Source organism: Urocitellus parryii, chromosome 1 (assembly GCF_045843805.1).
Source record: "Urocitellus parryii isolate mUroPar1 chromosome 1, mUroPar1.hap1, whole genome shotgun sequence".
NCBI lineage: Eukaryota > Metazoa > Chordata > Mammalia > Rodentia > Sciuridae > Urocitellus > Urocitellus parryii.
In genome coordinates this window covers 116,739,353-116,767,268 of record NC_135531.1, presented here as the reverse complement: position 1 = coordinate 116,767,268, position 27,916 = coordinate 116,739,353, and the positions used below count along the sequence as shown (strand labels likewise).

Sequence of the window (27,916 nt, the reverse complement as noted above, 5' to 3'; positions counted from 1 at the left end):
TCTAAAGCCCCAAATCAGCTTTGGAGAAAGGGTTGGACATATTGTAACTATAAACATTAAAATCTTCCCTTCCTAACCATTCAGGCAGGTGGTTGCACATCAAATCCATATCAAAACCACCCATTTAGTGGATTTGTTTCATGCATTCCACTGACCATCTGTCTGTCCATCCATCATCAGCTACTCATCATCTGAGTGACCCCTTCTGAGCCGTCAATCAATTCCAAGGCACTTTTTCCACCAGTGCTAAGTGAACCACAATTCTCATCTAATATTGATTGGTTGTGATTACTCCTGTTCAAGACAAAAAAATGGCAGTAAGTGGAAAGATGGGAAAGAGGGAGGGACAGAGGAAGGTTGGTCAGCATTTTGCTTTGCTTTGGTGCTGAGGATTGAATTTTGCCCAGGTTGGAAAAGTGCTCTGCCACGGGGCTGGATTCCCAGCAAGGCAGTGTTTTCAACTCCAGATTCTCTCTCACCTCTTCCATAGAGGTGTCCCACAGCTACTTCCATAGATTTATAGTCTCTATTTTTCAAAACCACCCACGTGGTTCAGAGGTCTGGGATGTATTTTTGTTGTAATTTTAATTTAAACATACACTTATTTGTTTTGGCTTTTATTCTTTAATTATGAGAAGTGTCAACAAGTTCTATTCTTCTAGGTCAATTATATCAGCTCTTCTGAGTAAAAGTGGAAATCATTTTCCTTCCAAGGACTGAACCTTTGTTTGATTGGATATTAACATCATAGCGTTTTCACAGAATTAATACGAATGTGGCCTCTATAATCAACACATTAAAATTTTTGAACAAGACTGGCGTGGCATCTAAATTAAATTATGATATTTCCCAATGATACCTTAAATTGGTGGGGCACAGAGACAGAGTTATTTCTTAGCTGCTGATTACAATAAACTATTTAAGTAGTGTATTGCTAATATAAGGCTTAAGGCTTCCATTCCCTCACAAAGTTACTTTTTTTCTGGGATTTTTGTGCATTTCATATGCATTAAGAGAAATATGTTCATAATATGTGCTTCTTGTCCTTTATTCTGTTATTGTTAGTTATGACTTCCTGTTAACTCTTCTTGATAAATTCCACTGAAGACTTGCCCTCTTTTTCTCAAAGAACCACCTTTTGACTTTATTATGGTTTTCTATTAATGTAATAATTTTCAGGTTTCACTAATTTGTCTTGCCATTCGTGTGTTCTTCCATTTATTGTTTTGTTTATGCAATACTATTTCTAACCTAATTTAACTTTGTTTTTATTTTTTGACTTTTTATTTTTTTAAGCAATGTAAATAAATAATTCTATATATTTCTGTGAAAGTACTGAGCTTTGTGTGCTCAGACCTATAGTTTGATCAATTTTGTCTTCATTTATTCCTAGCATTACTGGTATTTTTCGAGGACACTAACTGTAGACGAGTGTTCTGAATTTGCTAATGTGCCCACAAATGCCCCCATCTTAGTCTCTTTGTGTTCTCCTTCAGGCTCTTTGGGTCCGCTTTGGTGATGCGGCCCAGTGAGGTCAGGTGGTTAAAGCCATGCGACATGGCAAAGCCCTCTACCTGGGACCCACTTTTCTGGCCACGTGTGAGAACAGCCACACCAACAGACACATGTGGGACTGGAAACGCTGCCGCTGGTGGGGACAACACTGGTGATCTTAATTTCCCTGCTGGGTGAGGTTAAGAGCCCTGGTCCTTGAGTCCTTCTGGGGGCCTGTCTGCCCACGACTTCGGCTCACACAGTGGTGGGTTGTCTTCCTCCTGTTTTCATGGACTTGTGGAGCGCTGCGTGGGTTAAGACCTGTGAGATAAGACAGCCACACATTTTCCAGTTTGCCCTCCTCTTACTTGGTTTTCTGAACATCTCACACAAGCTCTGTCTTCATAGGCTCCTGTTCCTCTGCGTGTTCCCGGACTCTTCTGTCGCAAGAGCTGTAAGCGCCCTCTGCAGGAATCTGGGCTTCACCGACTGGAAACGCCCCCTTCAGGGCGTCAGAGTTTAGTCTGCTCTGCTGGGCTCCCCTGGCTCACCTTGCTGTGTTCTAGAGTCCGGGGACTCACCTTGCTGTGTTCCATAGAGTCCCCGGGACTAACATGGGTGTCTCAGGGAGGCTACTCTACCCATTACACAGCTGAGCTCCCTAGCTAATAGGAGGAGAGGACACAGCCCTAAGCTAGAAGCTGCGGGTTGCGGACTCCTGGAGGACCCCGGGGAGAACCACTGAACCCCCTAGGGCTGGAGGTCGTGCTCATCCAGGCTGTTTGCAAGAACTCTTATGTGAGTGGCCAAATGCATTTATTAAGCAACATATATTAGAAATTCAGTTTTGCTTTTAAAGTTTTTGATAATGTATTCCATTGAGAGAAATATAAACAAGTTTTGGGTTTTTTTTTTTTTATTTTTTCATTGATAACCTGAGACACTGGCCACCTGATACCGTATGCGAATGTACCTAGCTAGGTCTACAGTCTTTCTGGGATGCTCTTCAGGAAGAAGCCCCCTGACACTCGCTCCCTGCAGAGGCAGAGCTTGCATCTAGAAGCACTGCTTTTTCAGCTCTACCCACCTGGGACCTCTCATCCATAAAACAGAACTTCCTTCCTCCCCACTTCTGCTCACTGATTTCAATGCTTTGAAAATCAGAGAAAACATATTAATGAGAAAGGATGGGTGAGATCTGAAAACCTCTATTATAATATTTTTAATTAGTATGATGAACATTGGTAGTGCATGTTTTAAATGAATGCAACACTTTATTTAACCCTTAAAGGCATACATTCTGAATGGTACTGTTAAGATACAATTCATATGCCATAAATACTCCCATACACTGGACAGAATCCCAGGTCTTTTAATATGTTAGAGCTGTACAAGAATGACACCAATTTTAAAATGCCATCATCTCTTGGCATTTTACTTGAATATTCTAAATATCAAATATCATATTAGTTAACATAGCAATCTGTTGTATGTTTACATGCATATATTTTTTAAATTTACAAATGAATGATGATCTCTATGTGTATTTATATAGGTATCACATATAAATTTACTTAATAAAAAATAAATTTCTAATAAAATTATTTTAAAAACCAGGGAGGTGGGGGAGGATCTCAGAGGATAAAGGGAAGATGAGTGTAGTAGGAATTGAGGCAACTGAAAGAGGGAGGGGAAAAGGGAGGAAATGAGAAGCTAATTGACAAAATTATACCATATGCATGTACAAATATACCCCAGCAAATTCCACCTTTATGCATATATATCAAGCACCAATTTAAAATTAATAAATAAATAGAGGGAAGATCAGTAGAGAAGAGGGAGGGGAGTAGGGGAGGGGGAGGGAAGGGAGAGAGGAAACAAAAGCCCAGGAGGCACTGCTGACCCTTCTCAACTGTACACAAGGTGTTCTCCCTCCTCTCCACAGTGACTTTTCTCTCCAATATTCTTTGTAGTTGTGTTCACGATTCAAACACTTGCAAAAGCTTCTTTTATTTATTTTACATTTTCCCATAGGGGAAGCCCAAGGTAAACCACGTGGGCAGCAGGCTTGGTTTGCAGAGGAAGAGCCTTGTCTCCAGAGCACCCTCCCTGCAGACTTGTCCCAGCTGCCCAGTGCCCGCCTGGCCCAGGCCCACAAGTCAGAGCCCTTACTCCCTGCACAGGCTGCAGAGTCTGTGGGGCCTGGTGCAGTGGGCAGATAGGCCGGCTATCCTGCTCCCGTGACTTGGATTTCCTCCAGCTCACCAGGAGGGTCAGTTCTGGTACATCAGAGTGAGAAGAGGGAAAGGAACCCGTTCCCGGGTAGTATAAATAGGCCTGGAGCGACGCAGAGATTTACACTCAGCACTTACATTTCAGGAGTCAAGTGTGTTTTTTTAAGATTATTTTGTTTTACTTTGCTTTAAATTTCTCTAAAATGTAAATAAAAAAAGTAATTTCTCCCATTTCTGTTAAGCTTTTATGTTTCATGTTAAACATTTTGCTGCTGCTTTTATCTTTACATACGAAATAACAGATGTACTGGGTCATGATCATATGATGATCCCATGCTTTGACCTCCTTGCATAAACAATTTATATGTATGTTATTTAATATTTTACTTTATATAATGATTTAAATACAGTTCAGTGTATCTATTTTTCTGTTTCATTTTGTCTTTCTCAAAATGAAGATCTCTGGTTAAGTATATATGCATTTAAAACACACCTTTCAGCAAGTCTAGAAATTAAACTGTTTTAAATAAGTTACACGTCAACCAAGTATCTCTTATTGCACCATCAGCTGAAGCAGAGCCCTCTGGTCTACCACCAAGTACACACACACACACACACACACACACACACACCTGCACATATTTTATACTTATAAGGCCACAAACTGTATTTTAGAATACATCCTCTATGCAGTGTGTAAAGCAATCACCAAATAAGAGCAATGCAGACGATGTTCCATTACGTGATAATGCACAGTGTCTGTGGACTCCTGGGTCCTCGTGGGTTCTGTCACTTATTTTGAAAGGAAAAGCTACAGATGATCTGCAGACACTCCCAGGGATAAGCCAGAGGGACTCTCACTGATTCATTTGACCAGGAGGATCACGATTCTCACAGAAAGACCTACAGGAAACGGGCCTTAAAAGACAAATTTTTCTGAAAGCTCTTGACGGATGCAGGGCACATATTATTCACCTTGACTCAGAGATTTTTCAAAAGAAGATGGAGCCTCGTGGTGGAAAATCCATGGGATTGATGAGGACAGGAGGCCTGTGAAAATGATAATAATAATAAGTAGACAGAGACACAGACAGGGTGCACAGGCAGGGAAGGTGGCAGAGTGGCCTTTGTCCAAGCGGCCACACTTATTTATATCAAGAAGTTACATAGGTCGTTAGTACCATAACCACATTACTGTTTAGAGTTTCAGTAAGGTTGCTTATTCTGCAGTTATACTTCACAGTTACAATATGCAACGTTAGGAGCTTTGTGCAGTTCTCAAGAAAGAACATTGTCTGAAGTCACTGTTAGGCGGGCAGCTCCAGGAGCACCAGAGCTTGGTGAAACATTGTGGTTCTCAAGCAAGTAAGTTCCTTTATTCCCAGGAGTTATGTGCCTAAGATTAAGGTGGAAGCTGATAAGACTCTAGCATAGAGGGCATTACCATAGCAACCAGGCATCCTATGCCTTTGCACAGAGACTTTCCCAGGCACCAAGCAAGTCATCAGGAACCCCAATCCCAAACACAGAACCCCCACAGCCCTGCCCTGTGGGTGCTGCCTAGATAGTGAGGAGGGACAGCAGTGCCATTGGGTAGGTGGAGTAGACATTTGGTGACAGAGGGAAGGAGGCCTGTGACATCTGGGAGGGTCCCAAGGTGGGCCCCAGGTGGCAGCTATTGAGGGTCCATGAGAGGACAATGAGACTTTACCCCCTGTAGTAGTTGCAACCCTCCTCCACAGAAAATCTTAACTAAGCTTCTCCAGAAATCTTCACCATAATTGATTTTAGGACCATCAGCAAAAGAGTCTCTACAAAGAGTTCAATGTAGGTAAATTTTCTATTTTCCTGTTGCTCCATTTTAATTGGCCATTGGCCTGGAAGAAATCAGCACTCCAGGTACTGAATGCCCCTTTACTAGTTTTTTTCACACATATTTATCCAGCATGGTAGTTTGGAGAAGTATGTTTACTAAATGCAAAATGTGATAAATAAAAGACAGGTCCTTTAACAAGGCCTCTGGCCTTGAGCTGGGGCTTCACAGAGATAGATGTCTACATTTCTAAGACAAGAGAAGTTACCAACTGGGCTCCATGGTAACAGCTGGCAGGGGGAGGAAAGAAAGGGGAGAAGCAGCTCTCTCTTTCTCAGGTGTTGTTCTTGAAGGGTTAACTTGCCCAGAACAGAGAAATAAAAGCTGCTTTTATGTGAACTTCTGCAGACTGTGAACTTCTGAGCCCCTCCCCTTACAGGCTGGGTATAACGTTCTGAAACTCCCTGAACTTGGAGTTCAGGGGGATTGATTGATTACAGCAAAAGCTGTTCCCTCTGAACCTGGCTATAGCCAAATAAAACTGTTTTGTGCTATCTTTTGTGCCTTGCCTCATCTGACCCCTACAACACTGCCACCGCAGGTCTCAGGAGAGATGGGCAGTATGGAGACAGGCCTCTGATGAAGGAGCAGAGGGCAGAGTAGGTGGTCAGTGCTGGGTACCAGGGTCGTCTCAGCAGTGCTCAGGCAGATGGCACAGGTGCTCCAAGGACACTGCCAGAGGATTGGCAGACTGAATTCATCAGCCACCAAAACAGCAACTGGGTCCCCTCCAGCAACTGCTGGCAAAGGCTGGACCAGAGAAGCGAGACTGTTCTTGGCAGAACTGTCCTGGGGCAGCCAGCTTGGGATGCCCTGCATTCTGATAGCTGGACAGCCAGGTAGACGGTGATCACCGTGGTGCTGGTCAGGGGACACCTGACAGTGTGAACTTGCTGTGGAGGGATGATCCCAAGTTTGAACCTACCCTCGTCCTTCAGAAGGGCTGGAGGCCAACTGCTTTGCATTTGGGGTCAGGGAAGCAGACAGCTGGTCACGGGCTTGAACCCTCTCTTGGCTCGGCCCCAGGGCAGCTGCTCTGCCCTGCAGCGACTTTGCTCAGGATGTTTGAGGGAGTAAGGGGGTTCCTGCTGCAGTGCCCCAGGTACGACCAGGGCTCAGGTCTTCAGGGATATCTGGTGCCAGGGGAGCAACTACATTCCTGATCCCAAGAAAGGGACTCAGGCACGTCACTCATTTCCTCTGGGAATGTCTGTGTCCTCCACTGAGGTGGTTGAGCATGTCCTCCACAGGTTCATGGGATGGAGGCTTGGTCTCCAGCATGGCAGTGCAGAGGTGCAGGGCCTTGTGAGACTGGGGTCTGTTCCTCATGGCACAGAGCACCTCCCTGAAAGTGAGCAGATGATGGGCTTCCAGAGCCAGTGGGCTGCCACAGGAGAGACTTGGCATACAGCGAGGCACCCCACAGCATGCACAGCAGTGCAGGAGGCAGCTCCCTTTCTGATTCCCTGCCATGTGGTGAAGCTGTCAGGTGATGCTACAGAGCAAACAGAGGAGGCCACCTGATCTTGGACTTTGAGAGTTAAAAAAAAAGCACAAAAAGAGACCTAAATTAACATTTTTTTTTTACACAGTGGCCAGACTCTGGTATTTTATTATAGCCGTTCTTCCTTGAACCCACTGCTCTTTCCCATCATGGCTGCCTGGAGATTTTAGGAGTACCAAAGGCCTGCACAAATAGCTCCCAGGGTGCTCTGGACCTCAGAGATATTCCTCTCCCTGACTGCAGTGCCCTCAGGACAATCAGGAAATTGTATCCCGGAAGCAAAGGCTCTGAAGACTCACTCCATGTACCTGGGGAGCTGCTGCCTGCTGTTTGGAGCACCAGCATGGGGCCAGCCAGCTGTGGGAACAGGGGTTGGGGACTACTAAAGAAACACACCTTCCAAGTAACAAGCCTGGCCAGGCACCCCTGCCCCAGATCTGCTGCTGGAGGAGTGCCTCAGGGTGTGTGTGGGGGTCCCCTGATAATCCTCAGTGGCAACTTCCACAATAAAAATCAGAACACATTCTCCTCCTGCACCGACAGGGGCCAGCACCCTCCCAGCAGTATGCGGTGGGCATTTTTGTCTGCTGTGCCACTCCACAAATGGACAGGCCATGGCAGAGATGAGTGGTGAAGGCAAGTGGCAGAGTAGAAGAGCCAGACGGGTGCCAGCGCCCAAGGTCCAGTGTGGATGCTATGAACCACAACCTGGAGAGGCCACTCAGGCCTAAGTCGATGTGCCAGGGGACTCCAGCACTGCCAGCTCTGACTGGACTATCCAGCCTAAAGATGGCCCAAACACCACCCATCATCTGACAGTCAGAGGTCACGGCACCCGATGCAGCTTGTGCACGTGGTCTGCAGACATTTCCAAGGCACAAGTGTAAAAGGTGTTTGGGGCCATGTGCTTCTGGCCAGATCACAAACTCTGAGGCTGGAGACACCACCTAGGAGGAATGTCCAGCTGCTGGAGGCCCTGCATACTTAGGTATCTCCAGCACACTACCAATCTTCAAATCCCAGCAGGAACTGGGGAGATGCTTCCTGTATTCTGCACATTAGGTGTGAGCCCTGTTCCTGCACACTACAGATGTGACCACTGAGATGACTGAGCACTGCAGTGTCCCCTGGACTGTCAGCTGGGGTCTGCACCTGGTGGCCCACACCCTCAAAGGTGATGCAGAGAGCCTCCATGTTCAAAGAGTGTCTCTCCTCGAGACTCACTCCCTCCGTGTTGGCTGGCCAGGACACAGGGAGGGAACCGACTTAGTCGACAACTCCACACAGCACTGCAAACAGAACCAGAGTCCATGATTCCTCATTGTCAGCAAAGTCAAGGTGGCCGAGGAGGGGCCTATCCAAGAGGAGGTAATACTCTCCATGGCCTCCAAGAGCCATGGTGGGGAAGGAAGAGGTAGCAGGTGCTCACCCAGTGCTCCTGGGGCCTCTCCCCTTCTCACCAGGCTGGTCCTGAGGCTGAGCCAAGCAGACACCAAGACCACAGAGCCACAGACTCAGCTCCTTAGACAACCAAGCGCCAGCCCAATGGCCACCTCTCCAGTCAATTCCCAAGGATGCCATGCAGGGTGCGTCAGTGAAGGGGAGTTCCTTCTCTGTAGGACACTCCTGTGATAGTTGGTTTATAATATTCTGGGCTCTGAGCCACTTGGGGCACAAGGGCACCCCAGTATGTAAGAGTGGTCACCTGAGCTCCCAAACACACTGAGTGATGATGGGCAGTGTGAAGATGGTGGGAATGCACGGCCACAGGCTCCCCTTCCAAAGACCCTCTGAGCACGCCCTTGGTAGGAAACTGTGTCATGTTTGGTGCTTGAAGTCAGAGGAAAAGGAAGGATTTATGGTTCAGAACCCGCCTGCCCTTACTCCTCCACAGCATCAACTCCATCCTGCCATGAAGCTTGGGCAGGAGGATTTGAGAAAAGGACTGAGGAAAGTCGTAGCGCCAGGGGTCAGGACATGATCTGGAGGCCTCGGCTACTCAGGAGCCCTGACCTCAGGATCTAAGGACTTCCAACCCCTGGTCCCTCACTCAGCAGTGCTGTGATTCTGCAAGTAAGCCGTCATCTGTGGGTGTCCACACCCCCAGGAGAAGAACAGGAGGCCAAACGTCCCCAGGCCACCTAACTGGTCTGCAGTCAGACTCAGGAGATGAGGCCCCACGATCTACACCAGCTGTGAAGGACCAGACCCGGGTGGGATGGAAAAGCAAACCCATTCTCCACTGCCCTGGAGCCTCCCACGTCTCGCTCTGGGTCCCCAACCCCCAAGGGTCTCCCTCAGTCCTTTCTCCCTGAGTGGACAGGCAGAGCGCCTCTGAAGGACCTGCCCTCCTCTCCAGGCATCTCTGTACGTGGTTATTTTGGGCCCTAAACCTACTCTGTGTCAGCAGTCGACAGTCAACATGGAAGACAGAGTAGGGAGAGGAGGGGAGGGACCACAGGACCTGCCAGGGCCTCATGGCTCTAGCAGGGATCTGAGCCCAGGCATCACCTGTTACTCACTGGGCCCTAGTGACTGTCACACGTCTCCTCTGCATAAAGGCACTGCCCACACTGTCCCTCTGAGTGTGTTAAGTCCATCCTGAACCCCAGGACCACCCTGAAGCCCAGCTCTGGAGCAGCTGGAGCAGCTGGGCAGCCTGTGAATAGTGGGATCAATCTTCCTCTCTTGCTCCCAGACCACCCACTCGCCTCCCCACTGTTCATCTGGCTCCCCTTTCCCGTCACTCCCCCATCTATACCCCCTATCCTCCTCCCAGCTCTCCCTTCTAGGTCCCCATAATCCAGTCCCACCCACAATCCAGCCTCCCCAACCAGGCAGCAGGGTTGACACACTCACCTAGGGGAGATGGTCTTCCTACTGTGGGTGCAGGTCACAGTCTCTGGGACTGTCTTCCCAGCAGCCTGAGCAGGTGGACCCAGGGGTCACAGGAGGATGACAGCCCCACACTCAGCCTGGAATCCACCCTTCCTGGAGACCACCTAAATCTTTTCTAGGAAATGACTGGCCAAGGTGAGATCCAGCTATCAGTCTCTTACCTGGGCCTCCCCACTGGACCTGGAGCCCTTCCCTGATGATGTCCAAGGGCAGCTCTAGTACCCAGGTTCTGACCTGAGAAGCTGGGGCAGGTGAGTCCAGTGCCTGCCTGGGGCCCTGGGAGGAGGGATCTGGGTGGAGTCAGGGGACTAGGTTGCCCAAGGGAGGTCCAGGGCTGGAGACTGGAGCATTCCAACCAGGACTCTGTTGCCAGTAGACAGCTGGGACATTGTTGTCAGGAGATGGCAGAAGAACGGGCACCGCCCCAGCCAGAGGGCACTTAGAGAGCCCCAAGCACCAGCATGGCCAGGCCATGGCTGGACACCAGAGGGAGAGGGCGATCCAGGACCAGGTTCATCAGAACCAGTTCCTGCGGGAACAGTACCTGCAAGAGCTGTGCACGCAGAAGCTGTACACGGAGTACCACGTGAATCCCCTGTGCAAGGGTGAGGACTAGGGAAACAGAGGTGGGACACTTTGGGGTGGGTTGTGGGCGAACAGGCAGCAGGGAGAGGCCTTCCCTGATCTCTGGTGTCCAGGAGGGGTGGATTCCAGGGCCGCCTGGCCTCCTGAGACACATCAGATGCATTGAAATGCATCCACCTCACAATGAGATCAAATATACTGCATGTAAAAAGGAATGCTTTTTGGGGGAGGGGTACTACGGATTGAATTCAAGGGCACTCAGTAAAGCCCCAGCTCTTTTTATGTTCTGTTTGAGACTTGAGCCTCCATAAGTTGCTGAGACTGGCTTTGAACTTCAATCCTCCTGCCTTAGCCTCCCAAGCTCTGGGGATTAAAGGCATGTGCCATGGCACCCAACTGGAAATGGCTTTTAATATTTTTGTCTTTGATGGAATTACATTTTTCAGGGCTTTTATATTTTGTTTTTGTTATATTTTGGATTCATTTTCATACACTAAAGGGTTTTTTAGGATTTTAACATCATCATAGCCCTTTCTTTGGAAAGGTCAGGAGAATAGACTCTGGGCAGTGCTCCCTGTCCTCCAGGTAAAAGCACCCTCCCCTCCACTCCTCTCACCCTGCACACTCCTGTGAGATCCATCTCATCCTGCAGCATCAGCAGCCCCTAAAGGACACTGGGCCTCAGATGAGCCCCAGATCTGCCATCTGATGACCTCCTGGCTAAATTCCCTTGGACTCACCATTAGGGACCTCAAACTGGCCCTCTGGAAAGCTAGGGGCTCTGAATCCCTTGCCCACCCTCTGCTTCTCCAGAAGACCCTGTGGCAGCACAAGGCAGCTGGGCCCTTCCTTCCCCAGGCGAGAAGCCTGAGTCAGCCCCGGCCTCCATCCACCAGTCCACACTCCTGGCAGTCACAGAAGCAGAATAGCTGCTGCTTCACATTTCCCCTGACCCTTGACTGTTTTCTACCTCAGGGAAAGACTCCATGATACACTGGGGGTGTACCCACCTCTCACTTAATTACACCCTCTGGACAGCGACTGGACCTGCCCCTCTCCAGCCTCACCTCCTCCCAATTCCTTCCACAAATACAGTAGGGCCTGCCCCCTCACCACCACCATTGCTAGGCTCCCTCTCAAACTCCTCTTTACCTCTGAACGGCTCATTCCACAGCCCCCTATGGTACCTGCCCACCTGCTCCTCCTCCCTGAGCTCCCCCCAACTCTCTACCTCCATAGCCAGCACCCCTGCAGCCTGGCCATCTGCAGGAGACATAGTGACTTGATTTTGCTTAGAACTCTTCTGGCTGTCTTCTGTCCCCATCACTGATTTCAGCAGAAAAATTCACTTCTGTTTAAGTTGGTTCATTCCAACAAGCTAAATAATCCCTCAGGCCACATTCATTCTGGGAAAAGTGATTTCCTCCAGTTCTTTCCCTTGGGCACAGGATTAATGTGGCCACTGTGGTGAAGTGAGAAAATACTGTAGACTGCATTTCTGTTTACTTGTACTGTAAAGAAAAATATTATATTTTTCTAATATGCAGATAATATTACATACGGATGACATAAACATTTCATATCTTAGGGGTGCATGCTCAGAAGTCTTTTTACTCCTGGGCATGGTGGCATACACCTGTATCCTGGCAGCAGGGAGGCTGGGGCAGGGAGATTGCAAGTTTAAGGATGACCTCAACAGAGACAGCTCTCAAAATAAAAGAGGGCTGGATTAGGGTTAGGGTTAGGGTTAGGGTTAGCTCACTGCAATCAATAAATGAGTGAATGAATAAACAAACATAAATCTTAGTAGACTGTGGCTTGTGGCCACTGCCCTGGACAGTGCCAGGCCAGATCCTAAGTCCTGGAGAGCTGTGGGACCTTGTTCCCAGCACCCAGCCAGAACCCCCTAGGCCCAGGCACTACGTGGGTGCAGAATGGGAGCCTGGTCTAGGGTGAGTGGCGGGAGGCAGGGGTTGTGCTCTGACCTGCACTGTGTCCCTGCTCTTCTCCAATTCACACAATCACCAAGAAGCCCATGTAGTGGCATGATAACTTGGAGGAACCTGAAGATGGTAAGTCCTTGGGTTGGAGATTTCGTGAGGTGGGGCAGAGAGAGGCAGGGGGCTCAGAGAACTCGCAGGCAGAGTCGCTGCAGGGAACCTCAGGGTCCTCTGCTGTGGTCTCAAGACTACTCTACTGACCAGGCTCAGAGAGACTGATGTGCAAACACATGCCAACTCATTACTGTCATCCGCAAGAGTCCCCATGGCCTGAAGATAGGAGTCGTTCATTCACAGATGTTCAGACGTTACTCACACGGGTGGGTTCTGAAGGCCTAGGAACTGGATTCATGTCCTGGTGCTGCCACTCCTTAACTGCAGGCTTCGGCCAGGTTGTTGACCTCTCAGCCCACTTCTTAGAGTTGTTGGAAGGACCAAGCAAAACACCACAGGTGCTTAGAGCTGAACCCGGCTCATCATGATCAGTAAACACAGTCCTGTTCATGTTTCCACTTTCACCTGGTGACAGGCAGTGGGGTGGGCCTGGGGGTCTCAACACAATCAGGCAAAAGGCAAGAGGGCAGCCTGTAAGTGCCTCCACCAGTGTGTGGGGTGGGATCATGGGCGACAGCATGGAGAACAGGTGCCTCCGTCAGGCAGGGGATGTGGGACTGTTGGAGCAGGTGGGCACAGGTGGTCCAGGGTGTCAGGTGGGAGGCTGTGGAAGGACCCTGCATAATGGAGAGGCACAGGAGAGCAGCATCCTCATGTTCTGAGAACAGAGGAGTTGACCTCTGTCCCTGCCTGCCCTGGACTCCCCGGGGACCTATGTCAGTCACAGCCCTGCCCCAGGGTCTAGAACAGTGCCTGGCACAGTTTGCACTCATTTGCTGACATTTGCTGACACATGGCTGAGAACCAGACGCCCCTGTCTCAGGCCCTGGCTCTGCACACAGAATTCTGTGGCCCTGGAGTGGTGTGGCCAGGAAAAGGACACGGGCAGCTTCTAACCGGAGACTTCTCTCCAGTCAGGTTTCTGAATCTCGTTCACCATGCTGCTCAGAGACCCAGGAAGAAGTACCCAGAGACACAGATGGAAAGTCAGGAAATCGTCTGGGAGGCAGAGTCCTTGGTAAGTGAGGCCCCTGCTCCGGGCAGCAGTAGGAACACAGGGTGGAGTGGGCAGTAGCTGAGAGCAGAGTGGGCAGCCAGCTGGTAGGGGCTTGAATTCTGTCCTTCTTGGTATCCTGAGACCTGGGGTGAGTTTCTAAGCCACTGTGTGGTGCTGATCCTGCTCATAAATGGGGACATCACAGAACTTGCCTCACAGGGTTGCTGAGAGGAGCAGTACCTGGGACAGTGCCCAGCACACAGCAACTGCTCAGTAAACGTGGCTGGGCTCCTGTGATGCAGATGGGGAAGAGCAGAAAGGAATCCCTGAGCCCTGGCCAGGACAGTCAGGTGCTGCTCCAGGCAGGAAGACATCCCCAGGGGGCCCACCACTCACAGAGCTCACCCCAAAAGGAGGAGGTGTGGCTCAGAGCTGGAGAAGCAAGGCCACACGGAGGCAAGGGACAGCCATAGAGATCTAACTATCAGTGAAAGAGGGGACTTCAGAGGAAACTGCTCAAGACCTTGATTGAACATGAATAAAGAATCAGGGATCAGTGATTTCTAAAGACCACACGGAAGGCTTGATCCAAGGGGGGCTGTGGCTAGGGCAGAGGCTCCAGTAGGGTGGGCAGCTGGACAAGCTAAGAATGGAGGTCTGGGAGGGGGGAATCACTGGGGGGAACGTCTGGGTGAGGGGTCCTGGCTAAGCTGACCTGGCTGGATTCTTGCTGAAGGCAGGGCAGGGACCAGACCTGCTCTGGGGGACAGATGGCAAGGAGCCCACAAACACCCAGGATAGTCAACACCCAGGGTGGTGGCTCTCGCTACACTGCTCAGCTGGAGTTTTGCTAAAACTGGATGATGCAGAGGTGACCACAGAAGGCCCTAAGTCAGGCCTGGTTTAAGAGGAGGACGGCCTGAGTGGAGTTTGGTCCAGGAGAGTCCTTGAACAGTGAGAAGGAGGTGGGAGGGAAGGGAGCCTGGTGAAGACAAGTCAGCCCAGGGGACAGTGGGCATCTTAGCAAAGCTCCAGAGAGCTGGGGGCTTCACGCACCATGGGAAGGTTGCTCCCTGCACCACAGGGCGTCTCCTGCAGTCAGCACACACCACAGGAAGGACGAGTGTGGGGCCCAGCCAGGCCTGCCCTGCTTAGGCCCTTCTAGGCCTCCAGGATAGAATGCTGTGTCTGAGTCCCAAGGGGCCTGCCGGCACTCATTCTGTCCATCACACACGTGGGGACAGTGCCCTCAGGTGGCAACAGGGAGCAAGGAAGGAAGTAAGCCCCCCAGATTAGATCCAAGTGTTGTGGGAACATCAAAGGTAAAGAAGCTGGGCTTTCAGAGCACTGTGCTTGGGGCAGAGGACGTGATTGATGTGCTCCATGGGCCCCAATGTGGGGACCCTGTCCCTGGCAGGACCTCGCCCTGTTCAGAGCACCCCAACCTCAGCCCAGGGACCCCTGGTAAGTAAGGCTCAGTGGGCACCTCTTTGCCTTGTGTCTCTGGGTAACACTTGCTGAAAATATATCCTCATGTGGGATGCGTGTCCAAACACTCACACACACCAACACACACTCATACACATACACACACTCATACACACTCTCACACACACAAACATACACACAAACATATACACACATTCACACACTCACACATGCACACACACACACACTCGCACATGCACACACACACTCACACATGCACACACACACTCACACACATACACACTCATGCACACACATACACACACTTCACAAACACATACAACACATTCACACTCATACATACACACATACACTCACACACACATACACACACACTCACACATGCACACACACACTCACACACATACACACTCATGCACACACATACACACACCTCACACACACATACAACACATTCACACACATACACACTCACACACATACACACTCACATATATACACACTTACACACTTACACACATACACTTACACACACATACACACTCACATTCACACACACTCAGACATCCTCACACATTCACACACACACTCATACATACACACATACACTCACACACACACATTCACATAACACACTCTCACACACTCCCACATACCCACTCACACACAACACACACTAACACACTCATACACTCACACACATTCACACATACACACACACATTCTCACACACACACAATCACACACACACACATACACACAAAACACACACTCTCACTCATACACACTCTCACACATGCTCACACTCCCACATACACATTACAACAACACTCATACACACAGTCACACTCTCACACACACACACACACACACACATACACACATAACGCACACTCTCACTCATACACACTCTCACACATGCTCACACTCCCACATACACATTACAACAACACTCATGCACACAGTCACACTCTCACATATGCTTACACACATACACACACTCACACACTCACACACATACACAAACTCACACATAAACACATACATACTCACACACATTCACACATAACACTCTCACACACTCCCCCACACACTCACACACAATCACACACTCATTTACACATACACACACTCACACACACTCATGCCCACACATACACACTCACATACACTCACACACGCACTCTCACACTCACATACACACACATCCTCACACATTCATGCATACAATTCACATTCACACACACATTCACACATTCACACACATACACACACACACTCCCCCCACACACACTCACACACATACATACACACACACATACACTCACACATACACACACTCACACTCACACACTTGCAGACTGGGATGGGATGAGCAAGTCCCTGAATGACTCTCAGGGCAGCTTCTCTAAGGTGCATGTGCTGAGGTCCTCCCTCTCCCTGGCTCCCTGTGACCCCCCCCACACTCCCTTTCCATTCAAGCACCTGCTGAACACTTAGTGTTTGCGGATGCTGTCAGGGGACAGGCACAGCACCGCCCCCAGCTGTCCCTGGCACCCCAGCACAGAGGCCCGCTGGCTCTGGGCAGCCTGGCTGTGGTGCCCGCCTGCCTCAGAAGGAAGAGGAAATGGTGTAGAAAGGGAAGTGAACCGCAGTGCAGTTGGGCCACGATGGGGCAAGCAGCTGCCCTGCTCCGTTAGTCCTGCAGGACTGGACAGTTCACAGGAAGGAAGCCAGGAATCGGCCTTCCCTGTGTCCACGCAGCCAGGGGCACCAGCCCCAGATGTGCTGCAGTCCCGCTTCCTGGGGCCCAGAGGTGGGGTGGGGTCACTTCTCAGCTTCCATTTTCCCTGAAGGAAGCTGGGATGAGACCAGGTACCAGGAAAAGAGAAAACACAATGAACCGGGGCGTTTGATGCAAGGTCCCCGGAACCTAGGACTTCCCGGGTGACCCACAGGCTTCCCTCCATGTAGGCAGCCGGCAGGGCGGAGCCCCAGCTCTGCGGAGGTGATGCCCCTTGCTCTCGGGTCGCTCTAAGTGCTGGTGTCACAGTTTCACTAGCAGCATTGAGCAGGAGAACCCTGGGGCCACCCGTGGTCAAGGAGGCCAGATTGGGTCCAGGTCTTCCCCCTCCTGACCAGCTTATGCTGCCCCTGCCTCCATCTAGGTCAGCCCGGAGCGCCAGGACCACAGGTTGAACCACTTCAGGTCTACAAGGACATCACTCTGTACAAGGTCAAACTGTGGCTCCTGGGGGAGAAGGACCACCGCAAGTAGCTCTCCGCAGAAGAGCTGGCTTTCGCGCTGAGCGCCCAGTGTGCTGTCTAGGGAAATAAAGGTGGTTTTGCTAGAAAGCAAACCTGCTGCAAATCTTATGACAACTGAATTGAGATGGAATTGCTTATTAATCAATATATGGGGAATAACTTCTAAATTCTCCACAAGTACCGCATAAGCTTGATTTGGGGGCCTTTGAACTGAACAGGTTTTCCCTTCCATATTCCAATTGAAAAGAATATAGTCAACACAGAAAGGAAGCTAAGAAATCACCAGCAATCTATCCAAGATATATGGGATGTCATAAAAAAAAAAAAAACTTGAGAGTCATCAGGATAGAAGAGGGTATAAAGGTTCAAACCAAAGGAATGAACAATCTATTGAATGAAATAATCCTAGAAAACTTCCCAGATATGAAAGATGGAATGGATTGCCAAATCCTGGAAGCCTACAGGACCCAAACATACAAAACCATAATAGACCAACTCCAAGACACATAGTTATGAAGATATCCAACATACAGAACAAGGAGAGAATATTAAAAGCTATGAGAGAAAGAAGGCATATTACATTCAGGGGTAAACCAATTAGGTTAACGGCTGATTTTACATCACAGACGTTGAAAGCAAGAAGATCCTGGAACAATGTATTTCAAACGCTGAAAAATAATGGATTCCAACCAAGAATACTGTATCCAGCAAAATTAAGCTTCAGATTTGACAATGAAATTAAAATATTTCATGATAAACAAAAGTTAAAGAATTCGCAGCCAGAAAACCAGCACTGCAAGGCATTTTGAGCAAAACACTACAAGAAGAGGAATTGAAAAACAGCACCCAAAACTAACATTAGGAGGTAACTCAGTAAAGGGAAGAAAAAAAAATAACTAAAAAGGAAAAATGAGCCATATTAAAATAAATAAATAAATAAGCATGACTGGAAGTACAAACAATATATCAATAGTAACCTTAAACATTAATGGCTTAAATTCACCAATCAAGAGACAAAGGCTAGTAACCTGGATTCAAAAAAGAAATCCAACAATATGCTGCCTTCAGGAGACTCATATGATAGGAAAAGACATACACAGGTTGAAAGTGAAAGGTTGGGAAAAATCATACTACTCACATGGTCCTCGGAAGCAAGCAGGAGTCGCCATACTCATATCGAATAAAAATCAACTCCATGGGGGCTGGGGATGTGGCTCAAGCAGTAGCGTGCTCGCCTGGCATGCTTGCAGCCCAGGTTCGATCCTCAGCACCACATACCAACAAAGATGTTGTGCCCGCCGAGAACTAAAAAATAAATATTAAAATCTCTCTCTCTCTCTCTCTCTCTCTCTCTCTCTCTCTCTCTCTCTCTCTCTCTCCTCTCTCACTCTGTATTTAAAAAATATCAACTTCAAATCTAAGTTAATCCAAAGGGATAAAGAAGGACACTATTACTGTTAAAAGAAACCATCCACCAACAAGACATAACAATTATCAATATGTATGCACCAAACACTGGTACTGCAACATTCATAAAACAAACTCTCCTCAAGTTCAAGAGTTATATAGACCACAACACAATAATTATAGGTGACTTCAACACACCGCTCTCTCCATTGGACAGATCCACCAGACAAAAGCTGAATAAAGAAACTATAGAACTCAATAATACAATCAATAACCTAGACTTAACCAACATATATAGAATATATCAACCATCATCAACTGGATACACGTTCTTCTCAGCAGCACATGGATCCTTCTCAAAGATAGACCATATATTAAGCCATAGGGCAACTCTTAGTAAATATAAAGGTGTGGAGATAATACCATGCATCTTATCTGATCATAATGGAATGAAACTGGAAATCAATGATAAAAGAAGGAAGGAAAAATCCTGCATCACCTGGAAAATGAACAATGTTACTGAATGATCAATGGGTTACAGAAGACATAAAGGAGGAAATCAAAAAATTCTTAGAGATAAATGAAAATACAGACACAACATATCGGAATCTATGGGACACAATGAAAGCAGTTTTAAGAGGGAAATTCATTGCCTGGAGTTCATTCCTCAATAAATGGAAAAACCAACAAATAAATGAACTCACACTTCATCTCAAAACCCTAGAAAAGGAAGAACAAAACAACAGCATATGTAGTAGAAGGCAAGAAATAATTAAAATCAGAGCAGAAATCAATGAAATTGAAACCAAAAAAAACACTGAAAAAAATTGATGAAACTAAAAGTTGGTTCTTCAAAAAAATAAATAAGATAAACAGAACCTTAGCCATGCTAACGAAGAGAAGAAGAGAGAGAACTCAAATTACCAACATACGGGATGAAAAAGGCAATATCACAACGGACACTACAAAAATACAGAAGATAATTAGAAAGTATTTTGAAACCCTATATTCCAATAAAATAGAAGATAGTGAAGATATCAATAAATTTCTTAAGTCATATGATTTGCCCAGATTGAGTCAGGAAGATACACACAATTTAAACAGACCAATAATGAAGGAGGAAATTGAAGAAGCCATCAAAAGACTACCAACCAAGAAAAGCCCTGGACCGTATGGATATACAGTGAAGTTTTACAAAACCTTCATAGAAGAATTAATACCAAAACTTTTCAAGTTATTTCAAGAAATAGAAAAAGAAGGAGATCTTCCAAATTAATTCTATGAGGCCAACATAACCCTGATCCCGAAACCAGACAAAAACACTTCAAAGAAAGAAAACTACAGACCAATATCTCTAATGAACATAGATGCAAAAATCCTCAATAAAATCCTGGCGAATCGAATACAAAAGCATATCAAAAAAAAAAAAATTGTGCACCATGATCAAGTAGGATTCATCCCTGGGATGCAAGGCTGGTTCAATATACGGAAATCAATAAATATTATTCACCACATCAATAGACTTAACCACATGATCATCTCGATAGATGCAGAAAAAGCATTCGACAAAGTACAACATCCCTTTATGTTGAAAACTCTAGAAAAACTAGGGATAACAGGAACTTACCTCAACATCTTAAAAGCTATATATGCTAAGCCTCAGGCTAGCATCATTCTGAATGGAGAAAAACTGAAGGCATTCCCTCTAAAATCTGGAACAAGACAGGGATGCCCTCTCTCACCACTTCTATTCAATTTAGTTCTTGAAATACTATCCAGAGCAATTATACAGACAAAAGAAATTAAAGGCATAAAAATAGGAAAAGAAGAACTTAAATTATCACTATTTGCAGATGATATGATACTATATCTAACAGACCCAAAAGGGTCTACAAAGAAACTACTAGAGTTAATAAATGAATTCAGCAAAGTGGCAGGATATAAAATCAAAACACATAAATCAAAGGCATTCCTGTATATCAGTGACAAATCTTCTGAAATGGAAATGAGGACAACCACCCCATTCACAATATCCTCAAAAAAAATAAAATACTTGGGAATCAACCTAACAAAGGGGGTGAACGATTTATACAATGAAAACTACAGAACCCTAAAGAGAGAAATAGAAGAAGATCTTAGAAGATGGAAAAATATACCCTGTTCATGGATAGGCAGAACTAACATCATCAAAATGGCGATATTACCCAAAGTTCTCTATAGGTTTAATGCAATGCCAATCAAAATCCCAAGGGCATTTCTTGTAGAAATAGATAAAGCAATTATGAAATTCATATGGAAAAACAAAAGACCCAGAATAGCAAAAGCAATTTTAAGCAGGAAGTGTGAGTCAGGTGGTATAGCAATACCAGATTTCGAACTATACTACAGAGCAATAGTAACAAAAACAGCATGGTACTGGTACCAAAACAGGCGCGTGGACCAATGGTACAGAACAGAGGACACAGAGACCAATCCAAAAAATTACAACTTTCTTATATTTGATAAAGGGGCTAAAAGCATGCAATGGAGGAAGGATAGCATCTTCAACAAATGGTGTTGGGAAAACTGGAAATCCATATGCAACAAAATGAAACTGAATCCCTTTCTCTCACCATGCACAAAAGTTAACTCAAAATGGATCAAAGAGCTTGATATCAAATCAGAGACTCTGCGCCTGATAGAAGAAAAACTTGGCTCCGATCTACATATTGTTGGGTCAGGCTCCAAATTCCTTAATAGGACACCCATAGCACAAGAGTTAATAACTAGAATCAACAAATGGGACTTACTCAAACTAAAAAGTTTTTCTCAGCAAGAGAAACAATAAGAGAGGTAAATAGGGAGCCTACATCCTGGGAACAAATTTTTACTCCTCACACTTCAGATAGAGCCCTAATATCCAGAGTATACAAAGAACTCAAAAAATTAAACAATAAGAAAACAAATAACCCAATCAACAAATGGGCCAAAGACCTGAACACACACTTCTCAGAGGAGGACATACAATCAATCAACAAGTACATGAAAAAATGCTCACCATCTCTAGGAGTCAGAGAAATGCAAATCAAAACCACCCTAAGATACCATCTCACTCCAGTAAGATTGGCAGCCATTATGAAGTCAAACAACAACAAGTGCTGCAAATTGGTGTAGCCAATTTGGAAAGCAGTATGGAGATTTCTGGGAAAGCTGGGAATGGAACCACCATTTGACCCAGCTATTGCCCTTCTCAGACTATTCTCTGAAGACCTTAAAAGAGCGTACTACAGGGATACTGCCACATCGATGTTCATAGCAGCACAATTCACAATAGTTAGACTGTGGAACCAACCCAGATGCCCTTCAATAGATGAATGGATAAAATAAATGTGGCATTTATACACAATGCAGTATTACACAGCACTAAAAAATGACAAAATCCTGGAATTTGCAGGGAAATGGATGGAGTTAGAGCAGATTATGCTAAGTGAGGCTAGCCAATCCCTAAAAAACAAATGCCAAGTGTCTTCTTTGATATAATGAGAGCAACTAAGAACAGAGCAGGGAGGAAGAGCAGGAGGAAAATATTAACATCAAACAGAGACATGAGGTGGGAGGGAAAGGGAGAGAAAAGGGAAATTGCATGGAAATGGAAGGAGACCCTCATTGTTATATAAAATTACATATAAGAGGTTGTGAGGGGAATGGGAAAAAAAACAAGGAGAGAAATGAATTACAGTAGATGGGGTAGAGAGAGAAGATGGGAGGGGAGGGGAGGGGGGATAGTATAGGATAGGAAAGGTAGCAGAATACAAGAGTCATTAATATGGCATCATGTAAAAATGTGGATGTGTAACCGATGTGATTCTGCAATCTGTATTTGGGGTAAAAAATGGGAGTTCATAACCCACTTGAATCTAATGTATGAAATATGATATGTCAAGAGCTTTGTAATGTTTTGAACAACCAATAAAATTTTTTTTTTAAAAAAAGTGCCTCATTTCCTTATGCTACCAGGACTCACCTCAGTAATCACTGCCATGAAAGGAGAAGGCCTTAAGGAATCACCTACTAAGGGAGAGAAATCAGGGGGACCCACTAAACCTCCATCTCCTGCTGGTATCTATCAGCAGTATCGGTAGTCCTCCTGCCCTCCAAACCCTGGCCCCAAAGGCACATCAAACATACCACCTCTACAGGTGATGGCAAGGGGAGGATTTGGACCAGTTAGAGCACAAGCACCTTTCTCCGTACAAGACTTAAAACAGGTAAGAATAAATCTAGGAAGGTTTTTCAAAGATCCAGAAAAAAAATATATTGAGGCATTTCAGACCAAAGGACAGGTGTTCAACCTCACCTGGAAAGAAATAATGCTATTACTTAACCAAAAGTTAACTTCCAATGAGAAGGAGGTACCCTAAAAGTAGCTAAAGAGATAGGGGATGGCCTTCTTATTCATGACCCAGCAGCACCAACTAGAAGCAAACCTAATTATCCATCTCAAGCACAAGCAGCTGCCAGAACAATCTTGACTAAGATCTGAGTGATGAACAGAATGCCTGGAATATTAGTCATTTCCGGATGATCATCACTGATGCCCTCAGGAAAAATCAAAGAAAAGCCCAGTAATGTTTCCAAGGTCAATGAAATTGTACAAGGCCCTCAGGGAAGTCCCCCTATTTGCATGGAGAGACTTGGAGGCAGTAAGTTGCCTCCAAGCTGGCCCTCCGTGGATCCTGAATCCATAGAGGGCCAACTACTTTTAAAGGATACATTTATCATTCAGTTGGCCCCAGACATTTAGAGGAAATTACAAGAACTGGCATATGGCCCTGGTTTATCCTCAGACGATATTGTCTGGCTTGCAACTTCTCTCTCTGATAGCAGAGGTCAGAAGAATAAGAATGAAAGAAAGCATAGAGACAAGAAAAAGCCTGAGAACTGGTCAGAGTCCTAAGAGGAGTGAGCTACCTGGATAAGAAAGAAAAATAGAATGGAAAGCACCTGGAGCCACAGAAGGCACTGGTTTTGTTGTGGGTAGGAGAGACATTTCAAACAGAATGCCCCCAGCAAAAACAGCAACTTCTGAACCCTGTCCTAAGTGTCAAGGTAACCATGGGGGAATGAATGTCACTGGGGGCACAAGTCTTCCAGGCTGGACTCCACACAGGTCTGACTGGGCCCCAGGTGTATTCCAAGGGCCCCCTAACTCCTGTCACCCATGAGCTGCATGGGGAGCCAAGAGGTCCGTTTCCTCTCTGACACTGGTGCCAGCTTTTCTACTCACCTCTTGGAATTCCTGCCTGTTCCTTGAACTCACCCTGACCAGAAGACAACCCTCTCTAAAACCTTAGTGGTGCCTCATAAACTCTGATGTTGGGATTCACTCCCAACCCTGACATACCATGCCATGCAGATCATTAACCTACTAACTGCTTTGTATTATGCTTGTCAAAATCCTGTAAGCTGTAAGTTCAAGACATCCCCCTTTGAAACGTTTTGTGCTATAAAACCTTGTTCCTGGAGAGCTGGGATGCTGATCTCTAGCCTGGGGTTTTCAGGTGAGACAGTCCTGGCGGGCAGCAGTGTACACAAATACAAGCTTCCTTCAATTTGATTTAAAATTTGACTTAAAATTGGAGTTGGTGGTCTTTTCTTTGTGTCTTGGTTAAGAGATGGCTAATGCTGTTCAATACACTTGTCTAATATCTTGGGTTTTAAAATTAAATAAACTAGATCTGACATAGATAGGATTTATCATGAATGTGTTCATCAGAGGCATCTAATTAATTTACAAAGTTAAAATGCTAACCATTAAATATCATCAAGTACTCTTAACTCCTTGAATTACATAGTAGGGTCACATAATGTTAAATAACTTAAACATTATTGGTGTTTTCATAAATTTGTTTTTTAAAAAAAGGTTTAACATCGTTTTGTGTGAATTATTTACTCTTTCTCTTAGTAAAGAGTCAAAACTCCCAAAAGGTATGATTCTATATACCAAGGGTCCAAGTTTCAACTGCATTTCAATTAGAGTACTATAAATAAAAAAGTATTTCATCTTATTAAAATGAAGTTATTTCTCTAAATTCATAAATTTACAAGGATTTTAGAGTCTTAATAGGGAATGAGTTTAATTTTTTTAATATCTTTATTTTATTTATTTATTTTTATATGGTGCTGAGGATCCAACTCAGGGCCACACATGTGCTAAACAAGCGCTCGGCCACTGAGCCACAGACCCAGCCCCTAGAGTCTGTATTTTTAAAAGGGAGTCAATGGCTTGGATAGAGGGAAAAAAGAAGTTTCTAGGTATAAAAATATATTAAGTAGAAAAAAATAAAATGTTTTCTTTCTGGAAAAGAAAGTCTCTTTGTAGTAAAGTTGTAATACATCTAAGTAAACAACAAAAGCATCAAAATATGTGATAAAAAGGTCTGTGTGAATTTTGAAGTGCAGGGAAATTTTAAAATGTTCGTGTATAACCGAAGTGGTTTTATATAAATAACACAATCATGGGCTGGGGTTGTGGCTCAGTAGCAGAGTACTCACCTAGCACACGCAAGGTGCTAGGTTCGCTCTTCAGCACAACATAAAAATAAATAAAATAAAGTTGTTGTTTCCAACTATAACTAAAAATACATATATATTTTAAAAATAACACAATCAGTTAAAGCTATTCAAGGTTTTCACTAGGGTCAAATATTAATGTACTCATATAGACCAAAGTTTAATATGTGTTGAAATGACAAGAATTTCTTAAATTAAGAGAAATTAATTTACTCTTAACATTGTGTCTGTTAAGTTTTATTCTTTAGAGCAACTATCTCAGAAGTAGGGTCTGTACAACTCCGATTAAAGAACTGTTATTCTAGTATATTGTATTATGTTACAGAGACTAAATTATTCTTTAAAAGCTAAATTTGGTTGATAGAAAAACATCAATGCAATTGTGGTGCTACTACTCTTATTTGTATATTGAATGTGTTTATACCTTCCAGGTATACAAGTCTTTAAAGTAGAAAGTTTAAAAGACCATGTTGGGCTGGGGATGTGGCTCAAGCGGTAGCGCGCTCGCCTGGCATGCGTGCGGCCCGGGTTCGATCCTCAGCACCACATACCAACAAAGATGTTGTGTCCGCCGAGAACTTATAAATAAATATTAAAAATTCTCTCTCTCTCTCTCTCTCTCTCTCTCTCTCTCCTCTCTCACTCTCTCTTTAAAAAAAAAAAAAAAAAAGACCATGTCATCCAGCTGGTGTTCTCCAACTAAAGTTGTCTGTAGGGCTGGGGATGTGGCTCAAGCGGTAGCGAGCTCGCCTGGCATGCGTGCGACCCGGGTTCGATCCTCAGCACCACATACCAACAAAGATGTTGTGTCCGCCGAGAACTAAAAAATAAATGTTAAAAATTCTCTCTCTCTCTCTCTCTCTCCTCTCTCACTCTCTCTTTAAAAAAAATAAATAAATAAAGTTGTCTGTAATAGTTATGTTAGACTTATAAGTAGAGCAAATTATGTTGAGGATTTGTTTATATCATTTAATGTTCGGTAATTTGACCTGTTATCAATAAGATGGATGTAAATTTCTTTGTTCCTTTTTTCACTGGGGTAAAAAGATTAAATGCATTTTTCAAAGAAAATGAGAGCCTGATCTACTTAAAGGTTAATATTGTGACACATAAAAGCATTTTGCCATTTTTCCACAAAAAGTTAGAAGCTCTCTTAGCCTTTCTTTGATTCATGTTTTACATGAATGTCACACTGTATCAGCTACTATTCACATAGACTTAAAAAACAATGTTTGCAAACTTCATAAAATGCTATTGAAGAAAGAGGCAAAGATCAGCTTCAGAACTAGAACACATTACTCAAGATTTGTAAAGACTTCCACCATACCAGAGACATGGCTCTATTTCTTATTCAGTACATGTTAGAATTACCCCAAACTAGGCCAGACTCAAGTTCATTTCAACTTGTGTTCAATTGACTTTGGTGTAAAGATTACTGTGATCTCAAACATAGGATATAATGAAAATGTCAGCCAAGGTTCAAGAAATTTGTACAAACTAAACATGTTTTTACTCTTGTTAATTTCATTTTGAATTTTCCTTGGAAACTTTAAATGTTATTTGTTTTAAATGACTTACAGAAGTACAAATTTCAATATAACAACCTAAGTTAATTTGAGATACTAGGCCACCATCTGTAGACAGATAGTATATAATGCTAACTTCCAGTACTAATACAGACCCCAGTTAAATAAACGGGGTAATATGATTGTGAAGTCATAAGCATTTAAGTTAAAGGCCAGCACTGTTACTTTAAGACTGGTGAGACAAGCTTGCTGAATGTTTAAGACCAAGGCTTAAAGATTAAGGTTGAAGTAACAGGGCCAGGAACAACAGTATTTGGCTCTTGCCCTCGGAGTTAGCTTACAACTGTGGAACCCGGGAACTTCCCCAAGAGCTTTCCACTCTAGGCTAAATGAATTCCCAAGGGCGGCGGGGAGTGGGGCGGGTGGTCACTGAAAAAACAAAAAGGCAGCCAGTGCACTTGCTCAAAGAGGAGGGTCACTGGAGAAGAAGGACATCCCTGATGCTTCCAAGGAAGCCACATCATCAAGGGGACCCAGGCACCCAGCAGATGGCACTAAAAGAACTAAAAAGCTGCTCTCAAGTTCCCCAAGAAAGACCCTTTTGAGAACTCAGCTGACCCTAAACAACAGATTGGGAAAAGGTCAATTTGACCAGCTGGATCTTAACTATGTAGCAAAACAGTTAAAGACCAAAGCACAGTCATCTCTGGGTATTTAAAAGAAGAAACAATAGTTACTTTTTTTTTTTCTTTCTCAGGTGCTGGGATTGAACCCAGGGCCTTATTCATGTAAGGTAGGCACTCTATCAACTGAGGTATACCCTCAGCCCTAACAGTTATTTGATGGACTTTCACATGTACACCTGTCAGCCACACACCAAGGATAAGCAAGACTGGAGTCTACACACAAGAGGTTCCAGAAGATGTACCTGATAACTGTCAAGTGAAACTCCCAGAGTCAGAAATTTTGTTGTTTGTTGTTGCTGTTCACTCCCTGTCGCGACAGGGAGTGAACT

The 27,916-nt window shown here is 45.3% G+C and overlaps 1 pseudogene; it reads left to right on the top strand.

Annotated features, from left to right (window-relative positions):
- Positions 1-10,475: 10,475 nt before the first annotated feature.
- LOC144254131 (cilia- and flagella-associated protein 144-like) lies at positions 10,476-17,426 on the top strand (annotated as a pseudogene).
- The last annotated feature ends 10,490 nt before the right edge of the window (positions 17,427-27,916 follow it).